Below are 14,947 nucleotides of genomic sequence, written 5' to 3' on the forward strand. Positions count from 1 at the left end.
ATAATAGTTGCTTTGGTATTATATTTTCATCATTTTTAATTAAGAGTTTTTAAAATTTTAATATTCTTATAAAAATTTATTTCATCTATTCTATAATGTTTAAATTTATATTATATGTTTATTGTTCACCTATATGTTTTCATTAATATATTTTTAATGGGATACAGGATTTCATGACTGAAACTCCTAAATTTCTTGAATACTTATCCCAAGTACTCATCTAGCTATAATAAGGGGTCACTAAACTATGCATATTTTATTGAATATCATGTTTTGGTATTGTCCCTAATTCTTTTCAGGATGAAGTAAAACAACTTATTAGTTTTGAAATACATTAATGATTTGAATGAGAATAATAATAATAATAATAATAATAATAATAATAACAACTATCATGTTGTTATGGATTTTTAAATGAAGTTTTAGATTAGAATTTGTTATTATAGCATCAACAGTATTATTTTGAGCAGGTTAATGGATGAAATTTGTTGACTTCCTCCAGGGTGATTTATATGAATGCAGATCTGAAACTTCCCAAGACTATTTGATAGTTCCATGTAATCTACATTTTTACAAGCTCCCCAGGTTACACTTTTACTCACAAAAGTTTGAGTATCACTGAAAACAACATTCTCACATATTTGAAAACTTAATTATATTAGAAATTGTAAGAATGTGGCAAGAAAATCTTTTACTTTTCTGAGAAATGCTGTCAACAGGAGCATTGATATTCATTGGGAGGAAAAGTTAAAAATAAAAGTATCAGTAAAGCACATATTTATGACATGTTGGTAACTCTCCATTAACATGAAGTAATATGCCAGATGGTAAATGCTCTGCTTACAAAACTTGGGGAACTGACAGATCCCGAAACAGAGATCCCTAGAAAATAATTTGTGTCACTCAAGGCAACAAAACACATTGATAAATTGTGCTCAGTGTTCATGAAAATGATTGGATTCAATCTGAGTAACTTGAACATGTGGCATTATGAAGCAGAAAGAATTCATTTGATTAAATAAAGTTCTCTCACAAATATCCTATACCAGAACTCAAAAGTAGTAGATAGTGTCCTTATTAGTTTTTCTAAGATTTAAACTTAAATGTTGAATGAATATATTTAAGTTGAATATATATTAATACATATATATATATTTACACACACAAATGTAAATAAGTAATTTCTACTGGTTTAGAAATTATCAGAGTGAGAAATGTTTTATGCTCAAAATCTCCTTGAACCTTTAGATGTTGATGTAATATAACTTAGAAAGTGTACTATGTTTTCAGTAGCTCAAGTTCTATTATTTAATTATTTTAATTTTGAATGATGATTATACATTGCTTTTAAAAAAATTAATCCCAAATTGCAATCATGAATTCTTTTAAAAAATATGTAGCACTCATAAATGCAACATCAAAAATAAAATAATATTTTATGAGCATTGTTATAAGCACTTAACATAGATTTATTTTTCATTTACTCCTTGAATCAATTGAACTAAGAATTATTCTTCAACTAAACATAAAAAAGCAAAGCTGAAAAGTTTATGTAGTTCAAACCTAAGTCTGTTTAAGGGACTATAAACACAAACTTTCACACTAAAATGTTAAAGTGTATTGCCAATCAAATTTATTTTGTATTTCTTTTGTATTCAATTTGAATGTTTACTTTTTACTGTTTTTAAACTTAATACATGTATTTTGTATAAATTTAGCAGATACTGACAAATCCACATGATTCTGTCCAGGGATGATCAATTATACATTTATGTGTGTTTGTTCCATATAGATATTTCTGTTTCTTTTAGTCTATGTCTGTCTCTATTTATCTTCCATCTCTTTTAATCTCTTATTATATCTCTGTCATCTTTATATTAATCTATCATCTGTCTTCCTGTGAAGCTATGTTAGTTCAGTTTTGTTTTTGTTTTTAATCATCCTTTGTTCTTTTGGAAAGAACTCTATCTGCTGAAGGACTACATATTATATTTAGACATGCAGTTTTAAATATAAATTAAAATTAAATATAAATTAAAAATATAATTCTTGAATGACAATCCTACTTTAATAAAGGTTGATTGGTTCAGAGGTAGGAAACTAATGTATCATGATCCTTCACTAGAAATTTTTCAGAAGAAATTCAGAAGCGTTTATTACAAGTAAGAATTATTAATGAATATTTGTCCAGCCATGTGGAAACGGTTGTATATAATGGGACAAGAAAGAAACCACATACATAAAATAAGATATAATAAATATTCAAATGTACAGTATATTAAACTATTGTATTTGTGTTATAACTTAAGGTTTTAATTTTATAGAAAATGTGCATGGACAGACACGAGAATGTAAATTCCTGAAGATATGACTTGAATATCATCAATCAAGAGAATCTACATAGAAGTATTAAACATCTCTCTCCCATCTCCTTGATGGAGAGGGATAAGTTTAGAAAGGAGGCAACCATTCTTCCTACCACATTCTTGTTGATGCCAGAAATTCTAGTCTACCATATATCAAAAGTGACAGAAAAGTAGAGCACATCTATTCCCAGAGAGAATTGTTACTCTTCACCTTAAAAACCTCTAAAATGGTTTTATTGATCAGACTCAATTCAGTGGACTGGAACACAGAAAGGTTTTCGTGTTCCACAATCCTCCTTTCATTTTTCTTTATATAAGTTCCCTTCATATCCTCAATGATAGCTTCAGTTAAATTCATATTTCTTTGATTACTTTTAAATAATCAAATCTTAGTTTGGTTATTTTAATTTTTTCATATATATTTTTATTTGGATTATTATAATTCAATTTCCCAAGGATAAGTAGAGACATTAATTTATTAACATCCTTCTATACATATTGTATGTATAAAAATATTCATTTGTATATTGGATATATGTAACTTGCTTTTGATTTTCACAGGAACTTAAATAAATACTTTGCCTAGAGACTCAAAGGAGACTTTGTTTTGGGCAATATTAAAACTGTTAAGAAAATGGGATCCTTGGAAATGAACTAAATGCATTTCATATTATGAAATAGACATGAGCTTTTCAGGGTCATGGGTGGAATATTATGGTTTCAATGAGAAGTGTCTCCCCAGATCTCTTGTGTTTGTGAAGAAATGTTCAGAGGTAAAATGATCAGATTATGAAAGTTGTGATCTAATCAGTCCATCCTAGTTTAAATAGGCTGACTTGGTAGTAACTGCAGGCAGGTGGGGCATGGCTAGAGGAGGTGAGTCACTAGAGGCATAACCTGGAATGATCCATCCTCTCTGTTGCACCTTCCCCACTCCCCACATAGCTTTCTATCTGCTTTCTTGATGCCATAAAGGGTGTACATTCTTCCCCCCATGACATACTGCTTCATCTTGGAACTAGAATCATGAAGTCTTATGACTATGGACTGAGACCTTTGATACTGGAAAAAAATCAACTTCTCCTTTAAGTTGTTCTTGTCAGGTGTTTTGATCACCCCAAAGAAAAACCTAAATAAAACAGATTCATATATTGCCACAGTATTGGGAATGTTTGCATATGGTGATTGAGGAATATAATAATACTTGTAGTAACATATTTTATTTTAGGCAAATCTTTATATATGTATATACTAATATATACATACATATGTACATCACATTGCAAACATAAATGGATATTGAACAGTCTATAAAAATGTTCTGTAAATGTATTTCATGTTTAACAAAAGCAGTAAATATTAAATTCCCAAATAAATTTAATATTTGATTTGCAATTTCAACATTAATAATTGTAATAAACATCTCTCTTTTTCACTTTCCAAATAACTTTAAAAATTTTACAAGGAAATCACCTATTTTATACACCTTAAAATAAATTTTACTTATTTAAGTACATTCATTATATCTTAAATTTTATGGAAAATCTACTTTAATACTATGAATATAATTTTATTTTATAATCTGTTGGTCTAGAGAGACAAATGCTATATTAGATAAGAATAAAATTGAAATAATGTATTTTGAAAAATAATTGAATAAATAAATAGAAAAGCCTTTAAAAAAGTCTTCAGCAAACTGAAGACTGAAAAGGACATTATAAATCAATGAATATTTATTTACTAATTATAATAATGAATGTTTTACAAGTTTTATTCTCATCAAATACACAACTTAAAAATATAGATGAAAACTTTTCAACTTCAAATTGCCTGTTTAATGAATATTTAGTTTCTGATCAACTTGATGGGAATACACATGAAAATTATTCATATTTTATTCAAAACTTATAAGCAACTGAAGCAACTTTGAATAGCCCTATAGAACATGAACACTTAATATTCATAAATCTGTTAATTGAGACAAGAAAAACCAAATCCCTGGTGCTTTACTGTTCTTATTGTATGATGTTTTGTGCTGTTCTGTATTTATTATTTTACATGTTTTAAACTCATCACATCATTTATGTGGTAGCATGGGGCACTTTATAAGGAGATATTATTTCATTGAACTTAATGATTGTGCTTTTCCCATTGTAGGATCATGACTGAAAAAGTGTCACTTTGTTTCATAACAAAAGTGTTAAGAAACCACAAAAGAAATTGTAGATAGACTAGTTATATTTTAAATTAAAATTTTGGGAATATTTTGCCACAGGAAAAAGAAAAGAAATAGGAATATAGGATTTGCCAAATCTTTAATAGCCCATTTTAAAAATGAGCGGTACCAATGGAATTATTTGTGTCTTGGAATACATTGGCCAACAGAAGAAAAGTAAATTCTATTTGCATATAAGCACAAGCAATTGAAAAAGAGAAAAAATAAATAAAGAGCACATCATTAACAATATATAATAGAGAACTGCAAATAGAGACAATTTGCTAACTATTTTTAAGGGAAAGGATAATCATAAGAGAGTATCCAATATATTATTTGTAGAGATAAATGATTTGATATTAATAGCACAGTGTTTACAGAAATCATCAAATAGGATATGGAAATTTGCTATGAGAATGAATAAACATGTAATGAATAAACAGCAATAATGATAAGAAACACAATTTAAGAAAGATGACATCAAAATGAGATTATTATTGGGATAATTAATAAGATAATATGTTAGTTAAAATCAGAGAATAAATACTACTGTAGGTGCAAAAAATCATACTGAAAAATTAATATTACGTATTGAACTAATAAAAAACCAAATGTGAATTAAAATTATGATATATGCCTTTGTGTTCTAACTATTTGCATAACTATTTATGAAGTAAGTTAATGCTTAAATAACTAAAAAGTAATTTTAAATAAATAATATTTAATTTTATGCATAATTTTAAAAGATTGTTGCAGTTAAACCTGCAAGTATATATTTATAGAGTTTATGTGGTAAAGCAATAGGTTTGTAATCTAGAAGATGCAGAAGAATTTGTTGAATGGCTCTTATTATAATTTAGTCTTCAAATCTCTCTGTTGAGATTGACCATAAGACACAATAATCACTCTGTGGAAAAGCACTGAAAAGTAAATCTTAGCCTCACATTTGTGTACCAGGAGAGACAAAACGGTGAAAGCAAAATGCATGGAACAGAAGATATGTATTATTCACAAATTAGGTCAGGGTTGCCTATGATAGGCCAATGGGAAGTCTAGAGGCAGCAATGCAAAGGACATGTGGAATGAAGCCTTTACTAGTCCAGGGGCATTATACCTTAGGCTATCCTATGGGAGTTGTGGGTTTTCTGGTTTACAGAAAAGACAAAGAGAAGAGAAGAGAAGAGAAGAGAAGAGAAGAGAAGAGACAAACTTATTTACAAGATTTTGGTGCTGATCAATAATCATGGTCACCCACCATGGGGTATGTTGGGTTTTAGGTAAGTGGTATAAGAAACAAGAGGTAAATTGCAAATGACCGACCACATGGGAAGAGGGGGTTTAAACCAGGGCATGGATGATATAAAGGACTGGTTTTCAAAAAAGTTGTCAGACATAAAAATGGATGTCAAAGCAGACAATGTATTCAACAAATGCATGAAAGCTCTTTGTTTAATATAGAAGACATTAGTTAAGTTTTATACTATTGGTCACAGTTATGTTCATAGCAATTGTATAGTGAAAGCAATTCAAAACAAAAGCATTTTGGGGATCAACAAAAACAAATATTTCAATTAAGATATCTAATTCACCTTTGGAAATCACTCTTAGCTATAGATGGAAATTTGGTCAAGAAATTCTGCTGATACAATTAGAGGAATTAGATAAAATGTGATATTCCATCAACAGCAGAAACCACTCAAATAGTAAAAACTCATAATATTTGGAAAAATTAATTTTGAAGTTTTACTACTTAAGTTCATATGTATGAAATACTTTTTACTGACAGTGGTAACAAAAATTGACAACAGAAACAATCAACTCTGAATGTTGAAAATTTCCTTTTTAATTAATTCAAAATAATTTAAAACTATTAAAGTTTGTATATTATTTGATATGCAACATAGTCAACATGTTGAGTAGCATAATTTTAAAATAAAATCCTCTAATTAATATTGGGAATACTTGTTCCTCTAACTGGAAATAAATAGCATATCAAAGAGAAGGGAATATGACATAAGAATCAAATAAACATGATCATAAAGTATAACAGAATTTGAGATCATTATGAAGATATTAATTTATAAATATTTAAAATATAATTCTTATAAGGATTAAGCCATTATAGATTAAGACTTTTTCTCAATTAATGAGATATTTGAAAAAATTAACAATATGATAAATTGTGTATAGTTATATAAACCAAATATGATAATATTAAAAAAACATGGAAAAATCTATTTTATTTGAATATTGAATTGAAGAAACTAAAGATAATGTTATTCATTTGATAAAATAAAAATATTCTAATATGCATAATTATTTTATATAATTTCTTTACATTTCATAATTGCATTCAAATTTAAATATGGTGTCATAAAATTATATTTTCATTTAACTCACTAGTTCTTTATTTTCCCTACTTTCTATTTTTCTTTCTGATTAAGGCACACTTATCACCACTTATTTCTCTGATCACATATCACTTATATACACTTAAACAGACACAATATCTGCTAATTCTCCAGTGTTACCCTACTGCATACAATATTGACTTTTACCAATATGACATATATATTCTTAATCTCTGCCACACTTCTTGATTGATTAGTAATGGGACTTTAATTCCTCCCAAGTTTTTAAATTCCATAAGACATTGTAATGTTTTTTTTTTTTTACTGTATATGAAATTATAGGTTCACAGCTAAGTTCTTTTGTCTTAGTTGTGGAGATTGTGTCCCTGTTCTCCAGCTCTCAATGTTTAGTTTATGGAGAAAATCCTTTCCTTTGAATGTAATGATTGCATTCTCATTTTAATTATTTATTTGAAATTTTATCAGCTTTGTTACTAAGTGTCAAAGCATTGTTTTATCTGTACTTTTTCTTCTTGACATTTTTTGTACTATTTTTAAAAATTAATAGTGTTTACTAGTATAATTTGCTGCATTTTAACCTTTAGTACTTCTGCTTTCCCTCCCTTCCCCTTTCTTTCTGTTCCCCTTCCTTTATTCTTCAGGTCTTCCTTCTACTTATTTATTGTTTTTTTTTTTATGTTCTTGCTGCATCAATATATATAAATGTAGAATTCAATGTGCTATATTCATATATGCACATTGTGTCATTTTGGTTATTTGTAATCTTTCTGATTTTTTACATAGGAATTTTCAGCTATAAACATTCCTCTTAGAACTGTTGAATTATGTTATTTTTGGACTATTATGAAACCATTGAAAGTTTCTGTCCTATTTTTTCTTATCTACCTGAGACTACATATCAATGTCTATCAATATATAATGTACATGTATGCATTTATATGTATGCCTGTTTGTGTGTTCATATTTCAAAATGTTTCACTATTTAATTACCATTTTTATTTTTTGTGCTTTAATTGTGTTATATTTTTGCAAACTATCTTCCAATTCACTTAATCTTTCCTCAGTCAGTTATTATTATAATTAAAAATAATAATTATCACAATTATTATTTTTAATCATGTGTTTTTCAATTTTAGAATTTATATTTACACTTCCTGTATCATTATTCATTCTTTCTCAAAATTATCTTGACTTTTAAATTTAGAGTAATTCAAGACCTCTAACAACATTAAATATGTGTTATATGAATATGCATCTATTGCATTCTCTCTCTTATTATTCACTCATTTATTTGATAATTTTTTTCAATGCGCTTGGTAAATGTGAACTAATTATAAAGTAATATGTGTGAAAAATTATAGAGATGTGGTATGTGATTACAAATGATATTGACTTTTTTCAGTGCAAAATTTGCTTGAAGATCAGCAGGCAATTAACACAGGTTAAAAATTGACTTAATTATACTGTGATTTACCTGTTGGGCTATTTCTTATCAGTTTTTATGACTGGTGGTCTTATTATACTTTATCATCACAAAAGAGGTCCAGGGCCTCTCCTTCTGGCCTCTACTTCTGGTATTTTCCCTCTACCCTTTGAAGGATGACTACTTAACCTTTCACACCTACAGATGGTGCTGAGAATATGTCTCACAGCATATTCCTCAAAGAAAAACAAGTGAAATTTGAGTCTCACCCTTCTATGTTTCACTTCTCTTCTGCTTAATAGTATTCTGATGTTTTCAAAGATATGGTTTATGTATTTGATTGCAGATTGTCAGTGGGTTATTTGCTCAGTAACAAGCTATTTCACCAATACTGAAAGTGCATATTCTCTGTGAACATTAAACAAACACCTATTTCTTCTTCCTTTTCAAGTCTTATCTATTGTATTTAATCACTGTGGGTCAGATAGTTCTTTGATCTACTGTTATTATTTGCTTTTGCTTTTGTTGATTCTCTTTGTTAAAAAGAAATATAATAGATATATTAATGCAGTGGGCTCCTGAACAAAACCACCTGGGTTTATATCTTGACTCCTTTATTTACTCACATGTAATCATAACAAATTGTTTTATTTTTATAATATGTGAAAGAAAGTAATAACCATACTAACATTGAAGATTGTTTTGAAGAGGGATAAAATAACCCATTCAAAACTCTTGGATCTATCATGATAATCTTGATTGTTTCAAATTATTTAATATCATATGGGATTTTTTTCAATATTTTATATCTGTAGATGGTTTATCTTTCCCAGTTTTACAGTTCTTAGCAATTTGTTGCTTATGAATATTTCCTTATTCTCTGATATCTGCAGAATGTAAACTTATATGTAATTGATTTGGTCATCCATGGATATTATTTCATGGACTTTCCATAATCTAAATGACATAGTGTGCAGGATTTGGGGTGTATGCACAGGTATACAGTGAATTTTTGTGGAAAGAGATTTTACCATTTGGCAAATGTTTAATAGTTCCTGCATGCAACATAAACTGAAAGTGTTCCAGGTACAATGGAACTATGTTTTCTATGAACTACAATAAAAAATAATTGCTTGAATGTGGTGATTGTTCTTCTCATTGGGAATAAAAAGTCATTCTAGAATAGACTCTAAACATACAATGTTTTCCCTTAGTTGAATAATGTAAAATTGCTGTAAAGTAAGTGGAAGATATTGGTATCTTTCACAAAGATGATAACACTGAAGACTGTATAAATTGGTCATGTTCCCATTATGACTTCAAGAGGAGATAAAAATTTCCTCTGTTTGACTACCATAGGGTTTGAGAGAAAGATGATAATAAATGATGTTTCCAAAAATTTTACCTAAGTAATTAACAGGATGCACATACCGTTTTTTGAGATACTGATAACACTAGTAGAAGAAAATTTATCAAATCAGTCAAATCCAGTGTTGGATATGTTGAGTTGGAAAAATCTTTCTTAAAAAATGAGTTATAATTTAGGGGTAGAAGTCTAACGTAGAAAAAAACTTACTTGTGAATCTTCCATTTCATGCACTTTAGCTTAAACTTTAAAGAGATGAGGAGGAAGGAAATAAATGTTATGAGAAATAGATTGAAATCAAGAAAGCATTTTACTGGTGGTCAAGCAAAAAAAGTTTAAAGAAATGAGTAATTAATTGACCCAAGTGATAATAAAAGTTAAAGTGATATAATACTGAAAATTGACCATTTATTTTAAGAGTATAGAAAAAAACTGTAGACCAAGTCAAAAGTAACAGACTACATTCAGAGAAAGTACAGTCAACAAAGTTCCAGAATGGGTCTAAGGTGTAGAATCAGTACTATTGTAGCAGGACATCTATATCATCTATATCAGTTATGTCAGTGCTAAACTCTGCAACTATTTATAAGCTGAGACAACATACATAATATGCACATATAACATTGTAGTTGAGAATCTTAAAATTTTCATGCTTTAATTGAGTGAATGACTTTTCAAAGGAAATAGAACCTTTTGAATCTATATAGAAGGTTTTATACTAAGCACTGAAAACCTTTTTAAGACAATAGGCAAAAGTTTAATATTTTAAAGGTCTAATATAATTTCTGAGGCTATATTATGATATCAATACACTAAAGCAAATATATATATATATGAAATGTCCAAATCCTGTAAGTCCTTTACAATGCCTAGGTATCTTAGAAATTTATTGGGCCTATCAGAGAGAACTCATTTGATTTGGCTACATCACATCTGAAGTATCATAAATGCTTCCTACCTTAAAAAATTGTGAGACGGTGATTTTTTTTCATAAATATGTCTTATTTATTGTTTCAGGCCAGTTATAGGAAAAATAAGCTAGGTAGAGAATAGAACTAAATAAATCAACACCACTTTGTTCTGTTTACATTCTTGTTTATTAGTCAATCTGTGTTAAATTTTACATAAAATTTTATAAAATTAAAGCAAACTTAAGCCATTATAGAAGACACATAATTTTAGCCATTTAGGTTTCACATAATAAAATATAATGTAATACCACTTTATGAGCAGTAAGATATAAAATCAGAAACTAATTAGAAATACAGTATTTCATCAACCATATCTTCTGTCATTTTCGGTTTCCTTTTAAATCAGAATTGTCTAAAATTAAGGTATCTTAAATATTTTAGATGAATGATCTATCCTCCTGGTAGAATTAATATAAAAATGATTTGCAAAGGGAAAGGTTTGAAAAGTTTAATAACCTATATTTAAAATGTAGTAAGACTTTTAGTACTTTCATCAATTTAGATATTAAAGGTTTCTCAGTCATTTCTCAGACTATGATAATGTGAACTTGAATAATGTCATTCCACCTCTAAAATGTTGACGTTCTTTGTATCAGAACAAATATGTGTTTATTGGTTCTAGTTACCTTCAAAACACATGAAAAAGTTCATATAGCTATGCTTAAAGATTGATTTACTTTATAAGTTAATTTGATGTAAGGCATTTTGAAAAGATAGCGATATATTTTCTAAAGGTCATGTATAGAAAATTTTCGTTTATCAGCAAGCAGTTTGTAAAAATGCAGAAAGTTTCTTTCAATAGATGATTCAAACGGTTTATAAGAAATTGTTAGGTACAATTGCTCATAGGTAAAATATAGACCTCTTATATTTTGCTATAAATTAATTTGTATGTTCCAACCAGAGAACTCTTTAGAAGTCATGTTGAAAGTTGAGTGAATATGAAATGAAATAAAAAAATATAGAATTATTGCTTTAACACTTAATATCTGATTCTAGATAATATTATATAGAAGCTTGATTTTAAAGAGTAATATTACATTATTTCAATGGGATGCTTTTGTTTACCTTTTTGTTTAGCAAGACAATATAATTTATTTACTCTTACTCATAAATTACATTCTTTATTGCAAAAAGATTTCTGAACTTTTATTAATACTATTTATTACAATAAGTTGAGAACTTTTATAGTATTCAAAGCATTTTAATTCAATTATTTTTCATTAAAGTATGATAAAAATAGTTAAGTATATACAAAACAAATTTAAAATAATAAACATACCAATTTATACTTAATACATTGATTAAGAAGCACTCTAGTTGTAAAACATCTAAAATAGACTGCCTAATAATTTACTTTAATGACTGTATTATTTAATAAGTAGCATAACTTTTCATTCAAGCCATATATTCATATATATACTGTTTATCACTGCTGTAAAGGTTGTTATATATTCTTTGAAAATATTAAAACAGTAAATGCTTATTATTACTAAAGATGAGCAGGATTGTGATGTCAGCTTAACTGAATTAAGTCATGTTTATAGATCCAGCAAAGCATTATTTCTGGCTGTGTGTGTGTGTGGGTTCTTTCAGAATAGATGGACATTTGAATGCATGTATTGAATACAGCATATCCTATCCCAGTTAATGTGTTTGGGTACCACCCATCAGCTAATTTTCCAAATAAAACAAAAAGACAGAGAAAAGTTGACTTTGGTCTATTATTTGAGGTTGAGCAAATTCTCTTGCACTTGGATACCCAAATTGCTGGTTCTCCAGCTTTCAGACTCTAGGACTTCCATTCTGGTTCCCATGCTTTCTAGTCTTCAGCCTTGGGCATTGGTGTGGTAGTTACAGCATCACACTCCATGATTTGTGAGCTTTACACTTGCACTAAATCATGAAACTAATTTCCCTGGTTTACCAGAGCTTTTAGATGGTATATCATGGGATTTCTCCACCTCTCTAATCAAATGAACAAATTCCTCTAATAAATCCCCACTCCATAGTCACTTAGGATTAGTCAGAAAAACCTTAATACTGCTTGGGTCTATTCCTATATCTGAACAGGGCCTCAATGAGTTACACATGCTTATTCTGTTTTGAATGATAATTCAAGTCTATAAAGATTCACAACCAGATTTCAAGTATATTTTCTTTATATAGCAAGTAGAGTATTTTCATGATATTTTGGATTATTAGTGTTTTGGATGCTTTAATTTAGCCAGCACAATACTGAATAATTCTAATCTTAATGTTTGAATGAACAACTATAAATTAGAGAGACAAACTCTCTTTTGCTTTTGGACCTGTGTTTATTTTCTCAAGTGAATTGACCAGAGTAACTAAGATCCTATAAGTGCAGCTATGAGAAGAAGATAGAAGGAGGGGTAATTTGCACAGTAGAAGGGAAATTGATAAACCTGTTTCTTGAAACATGGTTATTTCGATTTAGGTATCTGAAACCAAAATCTCAGCCAGAACCATAGAATAAGGATAACTGGTTAAAAAAAAAGTATAACCATGAAAACCTGAGGAGAGTGCAATTCTAACTCCCTTCAACCTTGAAAAGAGGTTCATTCTAAAGAGCAGTATCTAAAGCAGACACAAGGTTTGAGATTGTTGGAACCCAAACTGGCTTAGAGAAGGCTTGATTTCCAAGTTGTATTGTGGCTGGACCATGCATAGGATTAAGTGAGCTAATGTTGCTGCTGGTGTCATCATGAGTGAGTCATATTCCTTGATTGCTGCCATTTCTTCCATCCACAAAGGCCCTAGTTACACATATTTTTGCCACTCTTTGAGCAATTTCAATGAAAAAGTTGGGATAGAAAAAGATGATTTCTGATTCCTGAAGAATAATATAAATAAGTGACAATTTCTTTCATTTAAGTTAATAACTATAATCCACAATTTTTATAAATATCTTCCATTGATATCAAATTCCCCCTGCCATAAATAATACATATATAGGCCCTTTATCTTACTTCAATATTTTCTGAAGAACATCATTTTACATATCACTAAGACATCTGTGATTAAAAAATAAAGCAAACCCTCAAATAACAAAACATAAACTTCAGAGTGAGAAGGAATGCATACTAATCAAGAATTCACTGGAAACAGACAATGCTTGTATGTTAGTAAATGTAACATTTAGGCTAAAATTTATACAAGACATTGATTGGCCTCTGATATTGACTGTAGTTTTAATACTTTCCTCAACACTTCTTTTAAACATCTTTAGACTAACAGCATTATTTATTTATTTATTTTTAACATGCTGACCTTCCTCAGATGAAGTTTATGGAACTATGTTAAATGACTATATGAGGGTTTTTAAAAATGGTAACATAGTTTAACATTACAACTTACAAATCAGTAAAGATAAGAATACTTTCTAAGGGTTTCATCTTACATTACTAATAAAAATGATTTTTAATTTGTATGTAAAGAAAATTTTAAAACACAAAATTTAAATTGTGGTATAAAAAAAAGGGACTCAGTGAAATAGGATAAAAAATATCAATGTTTATATTTGGGATTACCAAAAATCTGATTGAATAAGACTTGTTAAAATGATAACACTATGATTATTCTAAATAAGATGATTTATGAAAAATACTAAATATGTAATTCAGAAGTTATTACTATTCTAGAAAGTAGCTGATAAAGGATTAGTTTTACCTACTACCCCTTATATGTAAATAATCATATATATATATATATTTGTAAGAATATATATATATATATATATATATATATATATATATATATNTATATACATATATATATATGTATATACATATATATATATGTATATACATATATATATATGTATATACATATATATATATGTATATACATATATATATATGTATATATACATATATATCTTTAGGATCTCTCTCATACACACACATACACACATATGTATATATGATATCAATATTGATATAGTTATAGATGTGTGTATACGTGTAGAAAATATGTAATAAAATAAATATATAGATAGATAACAATATATAGATGAGATATTTTGGTTGTATATTTGGAACACACATTCACACACACAGAGTACATACATGTATTAATTAGGGGAGAAAGGAAAATCTGTTTTCTGCCACCAAATCCTCTATGAAATTAACTGTTAAAAGGCAGATAAACTGGAGAAAATTATATACAAATTTATTAACTTACATTGAGGAAGAAACAAAGTATGAAAATCAAG

This window comes from Marmota marmota, unplaced genomic scaffold (assembly GCF_001458135.2).
Source record: "Marmota marmota marmota unplaced genomic scaffold, marMar, whole genome shotgun sequence".
NCBI classification, from domain to species: Eukaryota; Metazoa; Chordata; class Mammalia; order Rodentia; family Sciuridae; genus Marmota; species Marmota marmota.